The following is a 20,606-nucleotide window of genomic DNA, read 5'->3' as shown; positions in this document are numbered from 1 at the left end:
CATTGGACCATCTGGTGTGTACAATTTCTCACACCTCTGAAAACCTTCTGAAAAATCCTCCAGTGAAGCCTCCGATCTATTCTTCTCTTCATTGACAGACCATCCAAGAGTTCAAAACTCTTCTGCACTGAAAAACTTCCGCCTAGAAAATGCTCTAGTGTACACTTCTCCTTAACACTGGACCATCCGGTGTATTGAACTATAGAATCTCTTCTGATAAAAAATGCTCCGGTGTGTACACTTGGTGAGACCAAACCATCCAGTGTACACTTCTCCTTTTTCTCATCTAAGCTGAAAAATACTCCAGCGTGTACAACAGCTAGAGCACCAGACCATTCGGTGAGGTCATTTTTCCTAGAACTTCTTCAATTCAATCAATATTTGTCCTGGCTATGATGACTTTTTCATATATTACATCCATAAGACCTACTAAGGCATATACTTGACAAATATTTTAGTCACATTGACTATGTCATCATTAGTCACCAAAATCATATACATGCCCTAAAAGGTCCATATTCGCTATAATCTCTACATTTTTTGTGATTAATGACAACACAACCAGAGCAAGAGGCAAATACTTACAATATACCAATTTAAAACTAAAAACTAAATGTAAATGGCACAAAGTCTTACCTACTTACTTAGATGCATGGTAAGAACAAGCAATCATAACAATTGGAACGAAAATATCCCATCTTTATCATATTGTTCTTACCATCATTTTATCCCCTTTTGTTGTGTCCGTCAAGGAGATAATTCTCCCCTTGTCTCCACTATCTCCCTTAATCGACCTATGCAAGAGCTCCTTCATTTTGTCTCCATTTTTTCAACCTTGACGTCCCTAGATATTTTGCTTCCTTACTTGTTCTTCCCTTAGGCATATCATCTTTCTTTGGTCATTAAAATTATCCCCTTTTGTCAACAATCTCAAAAATGATACAAACACATGTCGGAGGTCTTATTTGAGAGATTTATTGCCTTTTTCTTGTCCTTAGTTTCCTTGTTAACTTGCTTGCATTGGAAGGACTTGTGGCTTTATGATGGCACTTGAATCATATCATGGTGGACCCCTCTGCAAGCTTGTTCACCATATTATCATGGTTATCTTGAAGAGGTTGGACATGATTCTTGCCATTTAGTCTTGCCAAGTCCTTCTTGAGCTTCTCCACTTATTTCTTGAGCTCATCATTCTATTATGTAATGAGATCATTACTTGATTCTAAAACAACACTCTCAACACATGTCCCATTGCAAAGGGATGATCTAGATAGATCAATCAAATTATCACAAGAAGTAAAAGCATCTACCTTAGGAATAAAATAAAAAAGAGAGGTAGATTGCTTCAAAAGAGCCTTAGTTTGAGATTCAATGCTCTTAAAATTTGCCTTAAGCTCTTCATGCTACTTGTTTAGCAATTCGAATTTTCTTAGAAAATGTTCATAATTGGAAACAAAATAAGCGTGAATATCATTAAGGGCATTGAAATTTTTAAGCTTTTTTGCTTGTTTCTTTAAGACCCTTTGTTGCTCATTGATCAATTCAAAAGGTTCTTTTTTAGAGTGTGAATCCTCATCGAATTCACCATCACTTACATCATTTTCTATACCTTTCATCATAAGGCACTTGTGTGATGATGACTTGTCTGATAATGACCTTGAGAAAGTGTTTCTCTTGTAGGAGTTGATGGTAAAGCTCTCATCACTTGAGCTTGAATTTTTATCTTCACTCACTCATCTTCCTATGCTTGCAAATGCTTTGCCTCTTCTCCTTGTCTCTCTCTTGTTCTTGGTCTTCTTTTTCTTCTTGATATGATCAATTGTGTTGACCAAGTCTTTTATGGAGATTGGATGATTAATCTTAGCGTTGATCCTTTTGAGGTCTTTCTCCAATCTTGAAATGAGCTTGGTAATCTTGGGATCCATTTCTTCATCACTTAAGGTGTTTTGCTCTCATCTTATTCATCGCTCTTTTCATCTTCATCACCATCATCTTTGTTTGAGTTTGACTCTTACTCTTGCCTTCTCATCTTCATGTGTGGGTATAGAGATTTTTTGCTTATGAGGGCAAGGTTCTTGACACCGGATGTGGAGGCTTCAACCTCCATGTTCATAGTTATTTGATGAGTGGTGATCTTGCCGAGAACTTGGCTTGGAATAATCTTGCAAATGTTGTTGTTGTCGTAGATGATGGAGACTATCAACTTATACTTTGGAAGTAGAGCTTGAAATATTCTTCTCACCACTTGATCATCTCCAATTAGCGTCAAACCTGGCATATTGATCTCATTGATAAGAATATTGAAACATGAGTACATGTCATTAGCATTTTTAAGGGTAAGTTATTTGATGCTATTGAGCTTAGTGACTAGTACATGATATTTCTCATTGCGCATATTCTTTGTGTCTTCACATATTTCAATGAGGCTAGTCAAAAGATTATGTGCATTGGTAAGAGAATATACTCAATTAAATGCATCAATGCTTAGATATGATAAAAGGATACTCTTCGCTAAAGTATCGAATTGCCTCTCCTTGTTTGTGACACGTTGATTCATCTATTCATCAGTGACTCTCTAAACATCTAAACCTTTGCCTTGCAAATAACAAGTCACTAGAATTTTCCAAGGGCTGTGAGTGCCATCAAAATATGGAGCACTACCAGTATCCATCCCTACCCCGAACGTCATAATTCACTTAGAGGTGAAGCGTAACTGATCAAAATGAGAACACAGCTCAAATGCCACTTGAATTGGTGTATCCTTATGAAAGGTATAAGCCTTGACTCTGATACTAATTCAAATGATCAGTGATGTCCTAAGAGGATGATTGAATTACGCCAACTAAAACTAATTAGCTCCAAAAACGTCACAAGATAAACCTATATAAATTTCTATATAAGTGTGCTTTAGACTCATCTAATGTGTCTACTCTACCGTTCAAAAGGTTTGCAACCTATAGCTAATCTAAGAAAATTACTCTATGAAGGTAAACATGCAAGGATAGATTGAAAGAAGTAAATGTGGAAATGAAAATAAGGTAGAGAGAGCAAACTCAGCATAAAGGATTTTTATCCCATAATATAAATGGAATAAACATCATCCCTAGTCCATGTTGGAGCAGCCACCTAGACTGTAGTTCCTGGACTGCACCCGGTCATGACCCTTAAGCCACCTAGGCCTCAAGTAGGTTGAGCCGCCAGGCTACCGAGATAAGATCTCACCATGAGCCTCTCTTCCTGTCACTTGCCACCGTCTTTACTTTGGAGTTTGAGCCACCAAAGCAAGGGTTTCCGTGTCCCCGTACAAGAGTCTAGCCGTCGCTCCATACCAAGTCGGAGGATCAACAAGCTTGAGCCACTTAGGCCTATGGTGTCGGCGAGTCACTAAGATTTCAAAGTGCCTGCGTACCACTTGGTACAAGGTAGAATCACTCATTGGTTCTCTCTCTACACAGCAACACCTAGAAACAAGTCTCTCTAGGCCTATTGGCACTAATCACTCCCTAATCATATGGTTAATTGCTTTAGATGATCATTTTTAGCACTTTGGTAGCTTAGATGTCTTCTCAAGTGTCTATGAGCTTCTATGGATTCCAGCATACTCAAATGATCGAGTAGTGGGTATTTATAGCCTCAATCCCGCAAACTAGCCCTTGCTCCAATACCTCCAACAGATTGTGAACACCGGATGATCCGATGTCAATAGCGGTACCAACATCGGACCGTCCAGAGTGTACAACAATAGAAACTAGCCATTTGAGCTCCACTCAAATTCATTTGAGAACACCAGATATTCTGGTGTAACCTTCAACACCGGATCATCTCGTGTGTATACTTGAGCCTGACCAAGCCATTTATCACTATTCAATTGTCTGGTGTATATAACGTCTTTGATCACCAGACCATCCGGTGTGTACAACTTCTCACACCTCTGAAAACCTTCTGGAAAATCCTTTGGTGAAGCATCCGGTGTATTCTTCTCTTCATTGCCGGACCATACGGTGAGTTCAAAGCTCTTTTGCACTGAAAAACATGCTCCTGAAAAATGCTTCGGTGTGCACATCTCCTTAGCACCGGACTATACGATGTGTTGAACTGCAAAACCTCTTATGAGACAAAATGCTCTGGTTAGACACTCGCTGAGCACCGGACCATCCAGTGTACTCTTCTCCTTTTTCTCCTATGAGCTGAAAAATACCCCGGCGTGTACAACAGCTAGAGCACCGGATTGTCGGATGAGGTTATTTTTCCTGGAACTTCTTCAATTCAATTAATCTTTGTCTCGAATGCAGTGGCTTCTTCATATATTGCATTCATGAGACATATTAAAGCATATACTTGACAAACATATTAGTCTCATTGACTATATTGTCATTAATCACTAAAATCAAATGCATACTTAAAAGAGCCATGTTTGCTACACCGTAGCTAGTAACAAGGGCTCTAATTTGGTAAGCATTTCAAGAACAATGTGTGTTAGTAAGGAAATTTGACAGGTGATGGATGTCAAAGGTTCAATTCTGCCGTGCCAATCAGGAAGTCTTCCTTTCATTATATATTAGTTTACAGATAGATTACAATTGGTTTAAACCAAGTAGCACGACTTAGCCATCGGCATTGGACTCAGCAATCATGGCAGGAGGCGGCTGATTATTTGGGCTGATAAATCCCAGAAGCCTTTGGCTGCGAAGATATGGGAGAACTTGAGCTTGCCATGCCAGGTAATTATCCCTATTCAGCTTTACGCTGAGAAATTGGCTAAAGGATGGCATAGTTACGGTGGCAATGATGGATGGGATGAAGGGAAACGGTGGAATTGCTGGTAGCAGCGGTAGATGAATTCTCTGGATTGGTCATGATTGATAGAGGCTCTCGTACCATGTCAAAGGTTCAATTCTGCCATACCCAATCAGGGAGGCTTCCTTTAATCTTCCTTTAATTATATATTAGTTTACATATAAAACAGAATACAGATATCAGCAGAACACATCGTCAGCAGCTGTTGCCGGACGCGCTACAAATATCATTCAATTAGGATCGCTGACAATGGAGGCTGGATTGTGGCCAACTTGCTACGGTGCGGTGTGCATTCAGGCCGCTAGTGGTTCAGGTCCTAGACTGGAAGTTGTTGCCCACCAATTTTAGAAGTATGCATGCGTGCGACTCCAAAAAGAAAGTACATAGACATGCTCCACGTAGCCTTGAGCCCCTGTTACATAATCCAAGGGATGCACTCACACAGTGACGGATTGAGACCAAATATTTAGAAAGGCTTAATATATATCTTCTTCTTCCGCCTTTCTCTTTCTTTTTTTTTTTTCTTTTTTCTCTTTTTCTTTCTTCTTCTCCTTTTCTTCTCTTCTTCTTATCCAAAAATTATAGAGAGAACTTAGGGGACTCTCAAGTATTCCTGATAGGTAGGGGGCTGAAGCCTGCAGTCCCCTAGATCCGCCACTGCACTCACATGCGTATGGGTGGACTGTGGAGTCAGTAGTGTGGTCCGTGTTGAGTAGCTGAGTGTGTATGAGTTCATCCTGTACTTTTTAAAGAACGAGATTTATGTTTGCCACTTAGAGCAGAGTTCTACTATCCATCATTACAAAGTACCACATTTGCCTCTCAAAATCGTACTACCCGCGCATGTAATACTCTGACACATTATATATCATATCTTAATTATTTTTTAAGTTAGAGTCCGACCCGAATAGTATCAGATAATTATTTTTTCATTGGTATCCTATTCTATATTTTTTCTACGAGTCAAGAGTCAAAATGTATAGTGTCACAAACTTTCGATTGATCTGACAGATAAAAATTATTCATTTTATTTGCATCCACGTATAATACATTGAACAATATAACAGTGTAATCAGACTAAGCACAATGAGAGTGAAACATGAAAAAACAAGTGAAATCATAGTAGGCTTCCTCATAACAACTAACATTTAGATATTTCGAACGAATACCACTCATCCTACATCTTATCTCACTTTTTCTTATAAGAGTGGAACATGGGTAGTGTCAAATAGCCATTACTGCATCTCATATTTGCCCTACAAACCTTTGATTGGTTAATCAGTTGGAAAATATCCATCGTGTTTTCACCCCTACTCTCATTGTGTGCTGCTGTTGTCTGCTTCGCTCATCCTCCTCGAAAGAGCGGGTAGAAATGGGGCAGGTCTCTTATGTGACCATGTTAGGACAAGGTCGATATCGCAAATGACGCTCTGTTTTAACCAGAGGAAGTATAATAAACAATTTTGTCAAGTGCTTGCATGTTCACTAATTAGTACTCTCTCCATTTCTTTTTTAAGGCATATTACTATTTGAAAAGTCTTTTAAAGCCTATTTTAACTATTATTTTCTTTTATAATATATTATCAATTGCTATAAAATTAATATCATACCAAAAGATATGTAAAATACGAATCTATTATTACAACTTTTACACGCCAACCATGCACAAAATTTGACTAATTGCTAGTCAAAACTTAAGGAGTTTATCTTTTTCTAAATCCTAATATGCGCGCGCTTTAAGAAGAAACAAAGAAAGTATTAAGTATTTCTTAGACACATTGCTTTCTTAGCGGCTTGTGTGTGCTTAGCTCGGCCATATATTGCTTAGTGCCTTCTTACCGAGCTGTTAGTCGACCTGCAACTAAAGCACAGGTGCGAGCTGGTTGGATCGTTAAAAGCGCACTTGTATAAACCTACTAGCTAGTTGCTGTTACGTATGCTAGCTTAACTAGCTAGTGCCTTTGGATGTAACGTCGCAATAACATGCATAGGTGACGATGGATCCGTGAAGATTCGCATAGCACAGTTAGGCATCCACATCACTAGAGCTATACATACGCAGATACGCCTTAGGTAGCAAGTGATCATCGCTTAATTGTGTTGAGCCAATCCCGTCGTATGCATGCTAGTAAATTAGCATAAAGCCTGACATTAAGCAACAGGTTACAGTAGCTAACTAGCTTGCTTCGATTTATGCATTAAGCAGCAGGTTAGCTAATTAGTTTGCTTTGATTTGTGCATTAAGCAGCAGGTAACAGTAGCTAGTTAGATTGCTTTGATTAGAGACATAATGTAATGCATGATCTGGTTTTTTTCCTCAAAAAAGCTGCAGTCTTAGGGTAGCACAAAAGTTCATGCGTGTTATCATATGTGTTCATCGTGGTTGACTCTAACATTTAGCATCTGAGCCTATGTTATCGATCGCGCTACTATGTAGTTGTGGGTTCCTAGGTGCGCAGTCAATGACTCCTCTGCACCGAGGCCGTCGTAGCTCACCGACACATACTCTGCGCCAGGCATGACACCGTGATAATGGTGGCCGCAGCGCGTCGTTAAGGAGGCATCCAGCTCGGTGGTCTACCCCACACTCATCCGAACAAACTACACAGAGTGGGTGCTTGTGATGTGCGTGAACCTGTAGGCGCAAGGTCTTTAGGAGGCAATCGAATCTAGCAACGTTGGCACTGTTCACCATTTTCTGCACTGTGCCATCGAAGATATTGTCAACTCTCGCCATCAAGGACATCGCCAAGTATGCTAAGGATGTGGTCAAGATGATGCGCGTCAGCGTCAAGCATGTTAAAAAAACGAACCCACAGAAGCTGTGACGCGATCTAGGTGAGATCAAGTTCAACACTACCACAGAAATAGTGAAAGCAGGCAGAATGTCATACGGATGACAATGATAAACCATTTGTAGTTAAAGATTGTCTTTAGGAATGAGAACATATAGAAATTCATTCTAAAAACCGTATGTGACACTTAGATTCTATTCTAGAAGAAGGCAATAAGGTCTTCCACATTGTAATATGATGTTTGGTGTGAAATATGGTTTGATTTTTCTTAGATTTTGTTCAATTTTTCCTATATATACATATGACGGTTATGTAATTGGGATTTTTTTGGCTCTTGTTTTCACAGATTTGTTTGGCTCAGAAAGAGAATTATGCAAATTTAACAAATCCTCAATATGTTGTCTTTTTATAGGTCAAAACCCTTGCTTCAAAATTTTGCACTTAAAATTATTCTCTAGATTGAATATTCAATAACTGTTATATTTTGAAAATCGTAGATGGCTGGCCGAAGTTGGATGTATCTAGAGAATTGTACTTCTGATGAGTTTCTTAATGGCGTATCTGGATTCATACATGCTACCAAGATGGACATGTTGAACAAGAATGATTGCAAAAATAAGATAAAGTTTTCAAAGACACATCATATACATGCACACTTGATTATGCATGAATTCACAGAGAACTATACATGTTGGACCAAGCATGAAGAAGATTGCGTGAATGACCTTGACGGCAATATACATGAAGAATGTGCTCCTAAGTGTGATGTATACCAGGTTATTCCTAGAAGAAACATCGAAGATATTGTTGATGACTTTATGGACTTAGGTGATGATATTCTTGATAATTTGGAGTAGATGATCCGTAATGCCAAGGGGAATGATGAATACAATGGTAAAGAGTTTTCTAGATTTCAAGAATTCGTGTGGCAGTCCAATGAACCATTATATCTGGGATGTGAGGAGTAATTCACGTTGATGTGTGCGATACTCCTACTTTTGAAGGCAAGCAATGACTGGTCTATTAAGAATTTCATAGCATTGTTATGTCTGGTAGTAGCATTGCTTCCCAACGGAAATCTATTGCCCACATCCACGTATGAAGCAAAGAAGATATTTGGTCATTTGGGATTAGAAGTGAAAATAATTCATGCTTGCAAGGAAGACTATATTTTTTTATTGTGGAGAGTATGCAAATTTGTATGAGTACCCTATTTGTGGAACCCCTCGATACAAGTGTCACAGTGATGAAGGTGATGATCGTAGGAGCAAAGGACCTCCTTTAAAGGTGATGTGCTATCTTCCTGTAAAGGTGATGTGAAACCCCTCGTTTGAAGCATTTATTTGCCAACAAAAGGAGGCCAAATTGCTTCGTTGGTACAAAGAGAGCCGTAAGAATTATTCAAACCTACAACACCCTGTTGATTGTGCACAATGGCAAAACACCGATATAAAATTTGGAGAGTTTGTGGTAGAACTGAGGAACATTAGCTTTGCTTTGAGCACGGATGAAATGAATCCATTTGGTAACATGAGCAGCAAACATAGCACATGACCAATAGTTCTATGCATATACAATCTTCCTCCGTGGCTTTGTAAGATAAGATAGATTTTCACTTTTATCGTCATCAAATTCTCCGCGAATGTATTGAATAATACTCATAAGAGAAAGTACCTTATGACGTCAATTTTAATCCAAGGTCCTAGGCAACCTGGCAACAACATCGATGTGTACCTCAAATCATTGGTGGATGAACTTAAACAACTCTGGTCAGAAGGTGTCGAGGTATGGGATGAGTACAAGCGAGAGTACTTCTGTCTACATGTCATGTTATTTTGCACAATCAATGATTTGTTGACCCTTGGTAATTTATCAGGGAAAACTATAAAAGGAATCAAAACTTGCCCCCAATGCTTATATTCTACCAAGAGTATATTGCTCAACAACTCAAGAAAAATAGTGTACATGTGGCATCAACAATTTCTGCCCAAGTCTTATCTATATAGGAATATGAGAAATAATTTGATGGCACAAGAGATAATGCATTAGCTCCTAGGCATTTCAACAGGCAAGAGAACCATGATCGGGTGAAGAATATCAATGTCATTCTTGGAAAGAGAAAGGGCTCTAGTGGTGATGAAAATGTCATATGGAAAAAAATAATTCAATATTTTAGAAGCTATCTTACTTGACACACTTAGAAGTTCAATATTGTCTTGATGCCATGCACATCGAAAATGATGTATGTGAGAATCTCAATGTTACCTTGTGCAATACCCCTGAGAAAACAAATAATGGTCCGAAGGAACGAGATGACCTATTCGATTTGAACATACGCCCCAAGCTTCATCCCAAAAAGATGATAAATGAGGAGTACACGTCCCCTAGGTATGGGATAATGGCACCTTTTGAAGGAGGAGAAACATGAATTTTTTAGGTCTTGCACGATGTGAAAGTACCTTCTTGCACGATGGAACATTTTGCCTATCAATGTCCAAGAGTCGATTATGAGCCTTTATTTTTTTCTTTAATGCAGTTGCTCCGAAGGTCATCAATCTCACAAAACTAGATGCCCTTGAAAGAAATGTGATGAAGACTTCATGTCACCTTGAGATGTATTTCTCTCCATCATTTTTTGATATTATGAGCCACATCATTGTCCACCCTGTCAAGGAGATGAAATACCTCAGTACAGTATTTCTACATCAGATATACCCATATGAGAGATACATGTGCATTCTAAAATTATATGTAAGGAACCAATCTCAACTAGAGAGCTACATAATTAAAGGCTATACATCTGAGAATTTTATTGAGTGGTATGTCGATTTCATTGAATCATCAGGTGCTTTCGGTGCACCCATATCTCGATACGTGAGCTGGCTAGAAAGTAAAGGAACCATCAGGAAAAAGACAATAACTCCTGAACAACCTCCAGCACATCACTAGAACTAGATACACCTTACGTAGCTAGTGATCATTGCTTAATTGTGTTGAGCTAATCCCGTTGTATGCATGGTAGTAAATTAGTAATAAAGCATGTCATTAAGCATAAGGTAACAGTAGCGATTAGTTTGCTTTGATTTGTGCATTAAGCAGCAGGTAACGGTAGCTAATTAGATTGCTTTGATTAGAGAGATAATGTACTGCATGGTCTGGTTTTTGTTTCCTTTAAATAATAGACAAGCAAAACAGAAAAGTTGCAGTCTTAGTGCAGCAGAAATATTCTTGCGTGTTCTTGCATGTGTTCATCATGGTTGGCTCCAGCAATTCGGAGCCCAATTTATACATGGATTAACGATGGGAAATTTGAGAATTTACCACCCACTATGTGCGTCTCGTGGCAATTTACATCCAATTCGCAAGTCTTTTAGAATGTACCAGTCTGCTTGCGAATTCTTCTGTTCGGTGCCAATTTTGCAGGTTTCCATTCTCCTCTGTCTCCTTCTCACCGAACGGGAGATTGGGTTGACCAAAATACCCTGGCTGGCCGCTGCTAGTTTGGCTGCTGCCCGCGGCTGAGATGTCATGCTTGTTGTACACCATGAGTAGTAAGGGTTTAAAGACCACGATGCAGCCGGAGATAGAACCAAGCGGGAGGGATCGCGCTGGGAACTCGAGGTCGCTCTGCACGCCCTGTCCTTCACCAGTTGTGCCCACGCAGGCCTCAACGTCTCTATTGTGCACGCGCCCTCATCGACCAGCTCCTCCTCGGGCGTGCCTTGGATCGTGCGGTCACCACCCTACCCCTCACATAACACCACCCGGTGCTTCATCGAATGGGTAACGGAGATTGATAGCACCAGGGAAGCACATGAATTCGTTTTGCATGGTTGGCAGCGAGATCCGCCTTTGCCGGCTGCGGGTCTAGTGATGGCGGTGCATAGACAGGAGAGGTGGAGAAAGAGAGTGGTACATCTGGTTAGGGAAGACAAATAGAATGGGTGAAAACAAGGGCATTTATGTCCCAACGGATGAAAAAGAATAGGAGGATGGAAAATGGGTAGAGTGGCACGAAATAGAAAAAATTGCAGACCCAATGGCACATTCTGAAAGCCATGCGAATTGGGTGTTACAAACTAAGAGGCATGCGGATTGAGTGTTAAATTTTGGAACTTCCTGATTAATGACGGGCAGCAGCAAGCAAATTTTTCTCAATTTTGTTTGTTTTCAAGTGCCCGAAAGTTAATTTGGGAATGTTAGAAGAAGCCACGTATGTCGACAACAAATTATTTACACTAAACATTCTAGACCCTCGGTTGTTGACAAACAATTGATTAGATTCATTTGGGGGTCCTGAGAAACTAAGTTGAAATATATCTTGGTTTATATCTAATGAGTGATTGATAAGTTTGTTGATTTGATTTGATAATTTTTGAGATTGCATGAGTATGTGTATGTATTGCAATTACGATCATAATTAACTAAACGTGTCCATAAAATGGAGTTAACATTTTTATTTCTGAGTTTAGGAAAATTTGCCTCATCGGATAGTCCAGCGTCCAATGAAATGAACACGCCAGATGGTTTGGTGCTCAGGAAGATTTCATTAGTGGGTTTTGACTCAGTAGAGAAAATCCATTGAAACACTAGATGGTCTAGTGATGGGCAGGACGACACGTCGGACTAATTTTTCTAAAGAGGTTGCAAAACATGTCCGATGTGATTCTATACGTTGGATGATCCGGTGATGGAGCATATGCATGCCGAACTAATTTTTTCAAAGAGGATGTAAAGCTTGTCTGATAAGGATGTACACGCTGGATGTTGGATGGTCCAGCGATCGAAGGATTGCACACCAGAGGGTTTACCAGGAGTGTGTTAGTGAAGGAAGTATTCCACACGCTGGATGTCAGGTGATCAGAGGGCAATACATGGCGGATCATCCGGTGTTCATGATTTTTCTAGGATATGCTTTGAACTAAGAATTCTAATTTTTAATTAACTTGAGATGAAGTTGGAGATACATGTTTTCTTATCTTATGGTGTGCAGGTGATAGATGCAACTTGACGGTCGGCAACGGGATGGTCAGGGCTAAGCGGCGTGCTTAGTGCTGGACGATCAAAGAGGCCGGGCGAAGTCAAGAGTGATCCTAACTGTATATATGGAGAGCAAGCAAAACATGAAAAGGTGGGTGAAGACGGCCTATTAAAAAAGTCAAGCAAAAAGAATATCGGTATAAGTGACAAGGAGGTTTGAGGGATTAGGAGCGGCAGAGACTTATCAGTGGTCAAGATCGTAAGAAGAAGTACACGTCAATATGGGATCGCTTGCTTAAGGTATAAGAAAGTGGTGTGAGTCATGTTTTGAGAAGCGTGCAATGTGGTTTCGCCGTTTAGCCTCAAAACCGTGGGAAGGAGGAGTGCATGTGGCATCATCGCAAACCTTGAATTGAGATGAAGCTAAGCCATGAGGCACCACGGCTGTCCGATGGACAAGAAAAAAGATGGACAAAAATACTCTCGATGGTAAGTAGGGGTGTATTGAAGTAGAGGGGCATTTTGGGAATAATCTAGGAAACTTTAGGAGAGGACTGGTTGAACCCTTTGAGCCATCCATTTGAGAGTTGTGTTCTAGGACTTTAGGAGAGGGAGAGAGGAGTATTTAGCCTATTATTGTGGGTTAATCCTAGATAATGATTCCAAGGTGTACTGATCGATGGGCGCGTGAACGACGCTTACGGTGTGACGAACTCAAGAACACTTGGTGTTATCCAAATTCAGGCCTCCAAAAGGACAACAACCCTACATCTGTGTATTTTGTTGTAAGTGTTTGTGAACTGGTTATAGATGAGTTCCTCCTCTCAATCTAGAACTGTTCCTCCCCCTTTATATAGATAAGCAAGAGAACTTACAAGTAAGCCCCTTTTAGTAAACTCATACCTATCTAGATATTCTTTTCTCAAACCATCACCACGTGGAGCATGCACGCTGCACCGTGCGTCGGTGGTACTACGGGGCCCATCCAATCCTCTTGGATGCCTCCACTTTCATTTTTCCTCGGTAGCCCTATCTGTCCCTTCGCTGTGAGCCACAAGCTTATCTGCCAAGCCGTTTCATCCCAGCCTTTCGTAAGCCCGCCTACAAGCTTGACTGGTTGTTCTGCAGACCATGTCCCATCTGTCGCGCAGTGCCAAGTCGGTCCGCAAAACCCTATTTTGTAGCATTTAATGCTACAGGTTGGGGCACTACCCATCTGTGTTGACCATAACTTTGTTCGATGAAGGAGGCACCTTGAGAAGGAAAACACTTGAGTAGAAATCAATAAATGTGGTTAGACATGTTGGGTATAGATGTACCGTGACTAGCAAGAGCTGGTCGCGGGATCACAATATATCGCAAGGAGGCTAGTCGCGCAAGCCTTATGCTGGTCAAGCGAGCTTTGACTTGGTAACACAATGGGCTAGGGTTTAGGAAATATCCCCTACCGATCTCCATATCCCTCATGGGACCCATTAGCTAGGACGGCCCCTTACTCAATACTCCAACAGTAGCCCCCAAGCTTCCCCGTGGTTGTGGTTAGGTCTGGTCGCACCACTTGGGCTCCGAGGGAATATAGTCCCCCCCCCCCCCCAGAGAGTGGTCATCTATGCTATTAGCTTTCAGAGTTTGATTCTGAACTTCACATCAGGTGGGGAGGTTAAGCGTCCTGAGAAAAAGAGAGAGATAGAAACATTCATTGCCGCCAGGCCCAAGGGACTTTCGGATCCCCATGCGCGCCCCCTTGGATTTCAAGAGGTTCGGATGCCGCATCGATTGAGGTTCCTTAGTACTCCCTAGAGTGAGGTGTCATGACGAGATGTGTATCAAAAACGAAGGTGTTTGTGCCCAAATGCCACCATGCACACACGGGTTTAACTGGGGCATGGCCATGTGCCCCTTGGCAGTAAATGATAGGATCACAGGGACATTTCCCACAGTGGTTTTGCTTTCCACCCCTGGAGTGAACTAATGGCTGACCGAGCTTTAAAAGCAGGAGTATACCCAGCCGGTCACCCATCGATGTTTTTTGCAAGGCAAGAAGGCAACTCTCCTTGTGAATCATGGTGTCCTCCTCCCATTTTTTGTCAGGAAGGTCAATGATTTTGGAGGATTTAGCAAGGGCCGAGTCACATTTGATGCCAGCTTTGCTTGTCGTGGTACCCCCGAGGGTAGATAATCTCAAGGACCTGTTCACAGGGTTGGAGCCAATAGCCATCGTGCTTCCCTCGGCATAGAGAGGGTCTCCCCCTGTCGCTCCCACTCGATCTCTGTTCTGAGCTGTTGCCCCGGTCGAGGTTATCAACTTCTTCAATGAGGAGGAGGAGGTCGATTGGGACCTTCTAGAGAAGGAGATCGACAAAAAGGAGAAGGCGGAGGAGGAGCAAGAGGAGGGTCAGTCGGGTTCTTTGGTGCCGATCGGTGACTCCAGTAGGGTCTCCACTCCGTCCACCCTCCTTGGCCCCTACACAGACCATCGTCTGAGTCCTGGGGTGACTAGCTACTGCCCCAATGAAGACTATAAGAGGTTCATTGACTCGTTTAAGGGCAAGTAGGGGTCAACATACTTCTGAATTCTTGGAGCTGGTGAATCTTTATGACTTGCAAGAATTAGGCAAAACCTTTCTACCAACTTTGTGCTAGCCACGTGAGTCAAGAGGGAAAGAACAAGCATGTAATAGGATAGTTAGTCTGATCAAATGTAATCGTGCTGCCTGTAACCTATTTTTTCCATAAATAAAAATGTTCCAACCCTTTCTAATGGCCTCGCCGATCGACAAAAGATCATACGGGAGCCTTGCGTTTTTTGGACCGTCTCGTCTGAACCACTGTTTAGAGTGTTCAGAGAGCTTACCCTGAGTTTTTGTGGAGAGTAGGCTCTAATTGTTCTACCTTGCTCATTAGTTAGGCTTTCGAAGTGCAAGATAACACTTAGCATGACAAGTCCCTCGATGGCGACCAACGCCCGACCTGAAGGGAGACTTATGGCTTTGTGGTCATTATCCTGAGCCATTCGTACCTTTGCCATTACACGAGTAGTGATCCCACAATGTTCCAGAGCTCTTGGCCATCTGGTCGTTTTAACTTCCTAGTTCTTGGGTCCCATAGTGGCCATCAAGCATTGTCACGTGCTGTGGTCGGGAGCAAATCTGGCAGGGGTCCGTTGTTAGTCATAAAATCCTGCAAAATAGAGAGTTTGGTCTTTTGAATTTTTAAAAACTTACAAGTCATATTCCACGCTCGTCTAGAAGGTTTAGCAAAATAGAGAAACAGGCCAATCTCCGAGCAACCCTACACATAGAATTTGCGCAACAGGACAATATTATAGGAGTTGTGTAATTTATGGCCGTTCTCCATGGCTAGCTTGGCACACTAGGTCGGGTGACATGGGTCACTTTGTAGGGCCCCTCCAACTTGGGGGAATATTCTGACTGGCCTTATTCTGAATTTGCTTAAGGACGAGGTCGCCTATGACCAGTCTTTGCTCCCACACCTTGCGGCTATGATAGCATCTGATGCTTTTGCTGATATCGGGCAGCTTAAATTAGAGCACGCTCGTGGAACTCTTCGATCAGGTTTACATCATCCTCTCATCGCGCCACCTGGTCGTCGTATGAACTTAATTACTGTTGCAGTGGTGATCTTCTTGATGGGCTCACCCTCTATCCACTTGGTGAATTTGTTGACTGCCACGAATAGGAATTCAAAAACCGCATGGGGCTTTAGGGAATGGTCCCACGATATCGAGCCCTCAGACAGTGAAAGGCCCAGAGAGTGGAATAATTTGCAGTGCTTGAGCTGGTAGGTTAGTTTGTTGGACATGGTATTGACATGATTCACACCTTTTCACCAGCTCGCAAGCATCCTCAAGGGCAGTGGGCCAATAAAATCCTTACCAGAGTGCTTTTATGACCAGAGTGCGGTATGAAACGTGGCTACCACATATGACTCTGTGGATATCACGGAGCATTGGATATCACAAAACATTGTGCTCTCCTCTTCCTGAGTTATGCATTTCAGCAAAAGGTCATTGCTCCCTTGGCAGTAAAGGCGTCCCTCTACCAGGGAGTATTTGCGGGCTTGCCATGAGACCTTTTCTGCTAATGCATCATCATCAAGGATTGCTCAATTATGAAGGTAGTTCGAGATCTGATCCATCTAGGTCATACTCAAACCGAGTAGGGTGACCAAATAATGGCCACCCAAGGTCGACAGCACTGAAGGAGGCGTTGCCTCCAAAGATGTCGCATCTGGTACTCCATTTCCAAGCGGAGCATCCCCTTCACCTTGGCCCAAGACCACGGTGGATGGTCGTGTGAGTCTTTCTTCAAAGATTTTAATCAGGACAGGTTTGCAAGAAGAAGCTATATGGGCCATCTCATCGGCTAGGAAGTTGTCCTTGCAAGGGACGTGCTTAACTTCAAAACCAAAAAAGCATCGCTCCAGTCTTCTAACTTTGGCGAGGTATGTCACCATTGTCGGATCAGAGCATTGAAACTATGCACTTGGTCAACAACCGATAGTGAGTTCCTATCGCTAATAGACATTTAATCCCATGTGCGGAGGCTGCTCGCAATTCAGACAAGAGGCCATCGTGTTTTGCAATATTGTAAGTGGATGAAAAATATAATTGAAATACGTACCTGAGGATGTCACCAGTTGGTGAGGTTAGGACCACTCTAGCCTCCACCCCCCTTCTTTGTGAATGATCTGTCCAAGTGCATGGTCCAGCACTCATTTGCATTTGGTCGTTGTACATGCTCGGACTCAAAGGACAACCACTTGGCCACAAAATCGATCAACATCTGGGACTTGATAGTCGTTTAGGAGACGAACTGGAGATCAAACTTTCGAGCTCTATTGCCTACTATGGTATTTTCCTACCACATCCCTATTGTGGAGAATTTCTCTAATCAGGAGTAAGGAGATTACCTTGATTTTGTCAGCCTGGAAGTAGTGTCTGAGCTTGCGAGAAGCCATCAGAATGGCGTATAGCAGCTTTTGATCCCGTGGGTACCGATCCTTCTCGTCGTGTACGACCTCACTAACATAGTATACTGGTCGTTGAAGACCTTCTCGCTTGATGACTAGTACAATGCTTGTGACCTGTAGGGTAGCTCAACATAGAGAAAGAGCTCCTCATCTGGTCGAGATGTGGTCAGTACATGAGAGGAGGATAGGTAGATCTTGGAGGGCCGTTACTGCTTCTGGGATCCACCAAAAGTGGTCACTCTTCTTCAAGAGCTTGAAAGCGGTAGTCCCTTCTCTCCCACCCTTCAGATAAACCTGGTCAAAGTTGTCACACATCCTGTTAGTTTTTGGACCTATTTTGAGCTTGGTCGGGGATTTCATCTGGTGAATGGCTCTGATCTTGTTAGGATTTGCCTCTATCCCACAACTAGAAATGAGGAACCCGAGCAAATTCCCTAATGGGACCCCAAATGTGTACTTCTCATGGTTCAGCTTCATGCGGTACTTCTGAAGGTTGTCGAACGTTTCCTAGAGGTCTGCGACCAGGTTGTCCTTGGTTCTACTCTTTACGACCACATCATCAACATATGCCTCGATGTTTCTACCAAGCTGTGGTCGAAGAATGAGCTGAGTACAATGCTGGTAGGTGGCACTGGTGCTTTTTAAATTAGAAGGCATTTTTACATAGGAAAAGACCCCAAAGGGTGTTACAAAAGCAGTCTTCTCCTCGTCTTCCCTATACATGCTAACATGGTGGTACCCTGAACGGGCATCTAGGAAGCGTAGAAGATCACTGTCAGCGGTTGAGTCAATAAGTTGGTCGATCCGAGATAGAGGGAAGAGATCTTTTGGGCACACCTTGTTGAGGTCGGTGAAGTCGAAACACATCCTCCACTTACCATTGTATTTTCAGACTATGACTGGGTTAACCAGCCACTCTAGTATTGTATTTCTCTGATGAAGCATGCTTGCAGGAGCTTGTTGATCTCCACACGAAGTGCTTCCTTTCAGATGACTGGGAACTAACATGCTTTTTGTTTGATTGGTCGTGCGTTGGGTTGCATGGACAACTTATGCTTGATCACATCCCTGGAGACTCCGGTCATATCAGATGGACTCCATAAAAATACTTCCGTGTTTGCACAGAGGAAAGTGATGAGCGTGAGCCCCTATTTGGGGTCCAGGCCGGCCCCTATCTGGACCGTCTTGGTCAGGTTAGAGTCACCAAGGCATATTTCCTTGAGCCGCTCGTCCTGACTAGGCAACGTGAATCTTCACCAGGCGACCACTAGGCATAGCGTTCTCCAGCTGTGACCTGGGAGTTAGCTCGACCATGTTGAGGCTCCTCTTATCACAGTGCAGGGTCACCTTTACATTGCCAAAGATGGTGATGGCCCCGGTTGGACCAAAGATCTTGATCATCTGATATGTTTAGTGGGCGACGACCATGAACTGAGCCATCGTTGGTCACCCCAGGATCATGTTACAAGCGGTCCCAAAGTACACCACATCAAACATCACCTTTTTGGTCTTGAAGTTACTTGGTGAGCCAAAAGTGATAGGCAGCTCAACCTGCCCTAAGGGCCTAGCCGAGGAGCCTGAGGTAATTCCAAAGAAGGGGGAGATAGTTTTAACGCGCTCCTTAGGATTTGTAGGGCATCTAGCGCATCAGCAAAGAGGAGGTTGATGGATCTCCCTCCATCGACCAGTACGTGACCCAGACGGATGTTCTAGATGATGGGTTCGACCACAATAGGGTAGCGACCTGGTCACTTGACACTCGTGAGGTGGTCGGCCTGATTGAAGGTAAGGGGTACCTCCGACCACTTCAGACGTGGGCTTGGGCCCGACGTGGTCACCCACACCTCTCGGACCACCAACATGTATTCCCAATTCGAGGTATATGTTGCAATGCCCCGAAAGATGTGTGGACAATGTGATCGGAGTGCTGGTATCCTATTTTTGACTAGTCATGGTCACCCTTATCCTCAACATCTCGTTGTGCATGGATTTACGCTCTCCAAGCTCCTTGTCAATGATGCCCCACACGATCTTACACTCGGTCAGGTCGTGGGAAACAGTGTGGTGGATTAGGTAGTAGCCATGGCCCTTCTTCCCCTCCTTTTCCTTAAAGCGCTAGTGCGATTGGCCAGTCTGCTCGACCGCCATGATGTCGTACGGTACTTCCTTGCGTTTGTTATTATTTATCTCCTTTCGGCCGACGCCTTTAGAGGAGGCTGCCTGATCGGAGGTCGGCCATGTCCTGGCATCAATCTGATGGTCTCAGACCTCAGTGGCCTATCTGCACTTGTCTTCGAGCTTGAAGAGTTTGGTAGTGCTTCAGATTTCCTTGGTGGTCAGCTTCTCAGCTATCTTTTGGTATCTGACCCATCTCTCGAATGCTATGACCATAAATTCATGTGTGATCCTTGGAATGATGTTTCAGCACTCAGTGAAGCACCGGATGAAGCCTCACAAAGACTCACCTTGTTGCTGCCTATTAGTGTATTAAGTAAAGGGGTATCCTTGCTAACGGGCTCCGCAGGGGACCTAACAACCAGAGCAGCATACTCCCTGAGGTCTAGTCAATCATGCGACCATAGTGACTAGTCTAGTGCTCGCACGACCACTCTCCCTATATCGTCGGTTACACCCGCGACCAGCCCCACTAGTCGTAGGACCAGATTTGATGCAACCTGTCTAGGGTGCATTTGCTAATATCCACTCAAGTGTTTTTCTTTCCCCAGGTGCCAGCACCAGAGGACGAAGTCAGGGACGGCACAGTTGGGTATTGTCCCATCATGTAGCATTAAATACGGCGGGGTAGAACTTTGCAGACTGGCATAGTGACGCATAGCGGATGGGACATTGTCAGTAGCCCGACCCGGCAAGTGGACATGGTCGACGCAGAAGGGCACTGTTCCGTCCCGTAGCATTAAATCCTACGGGGTAGAACTTTGCAGGCTGGCACGGTGGATGGGACACCATCAACAGCCTGACCAGGCAAGTGGATGGAGTTGGCACAAAAGGACCTTGTCCCGTCTTGTAGCATTAATTACCATG

The sequence above is a fragment of the Phragmites australis genome, chromosome 11 (assembly GCF_958298935.1).
Source record: "Phragmites australis chromosome 11, lpPhrAust1.1, whole genome shotgun sequence".
Taxonomy (NCBI): Eukaryota; Viridiplantae; Streptophyta; class Magnoliopsida; order Poales; family Poaceae; genus Phragmites; species Phragmites australis.
The sequence above is the reverse complement of the archived record's forward strand: the minus strand, read 5'-3'. Positions refer to the sequence as shown.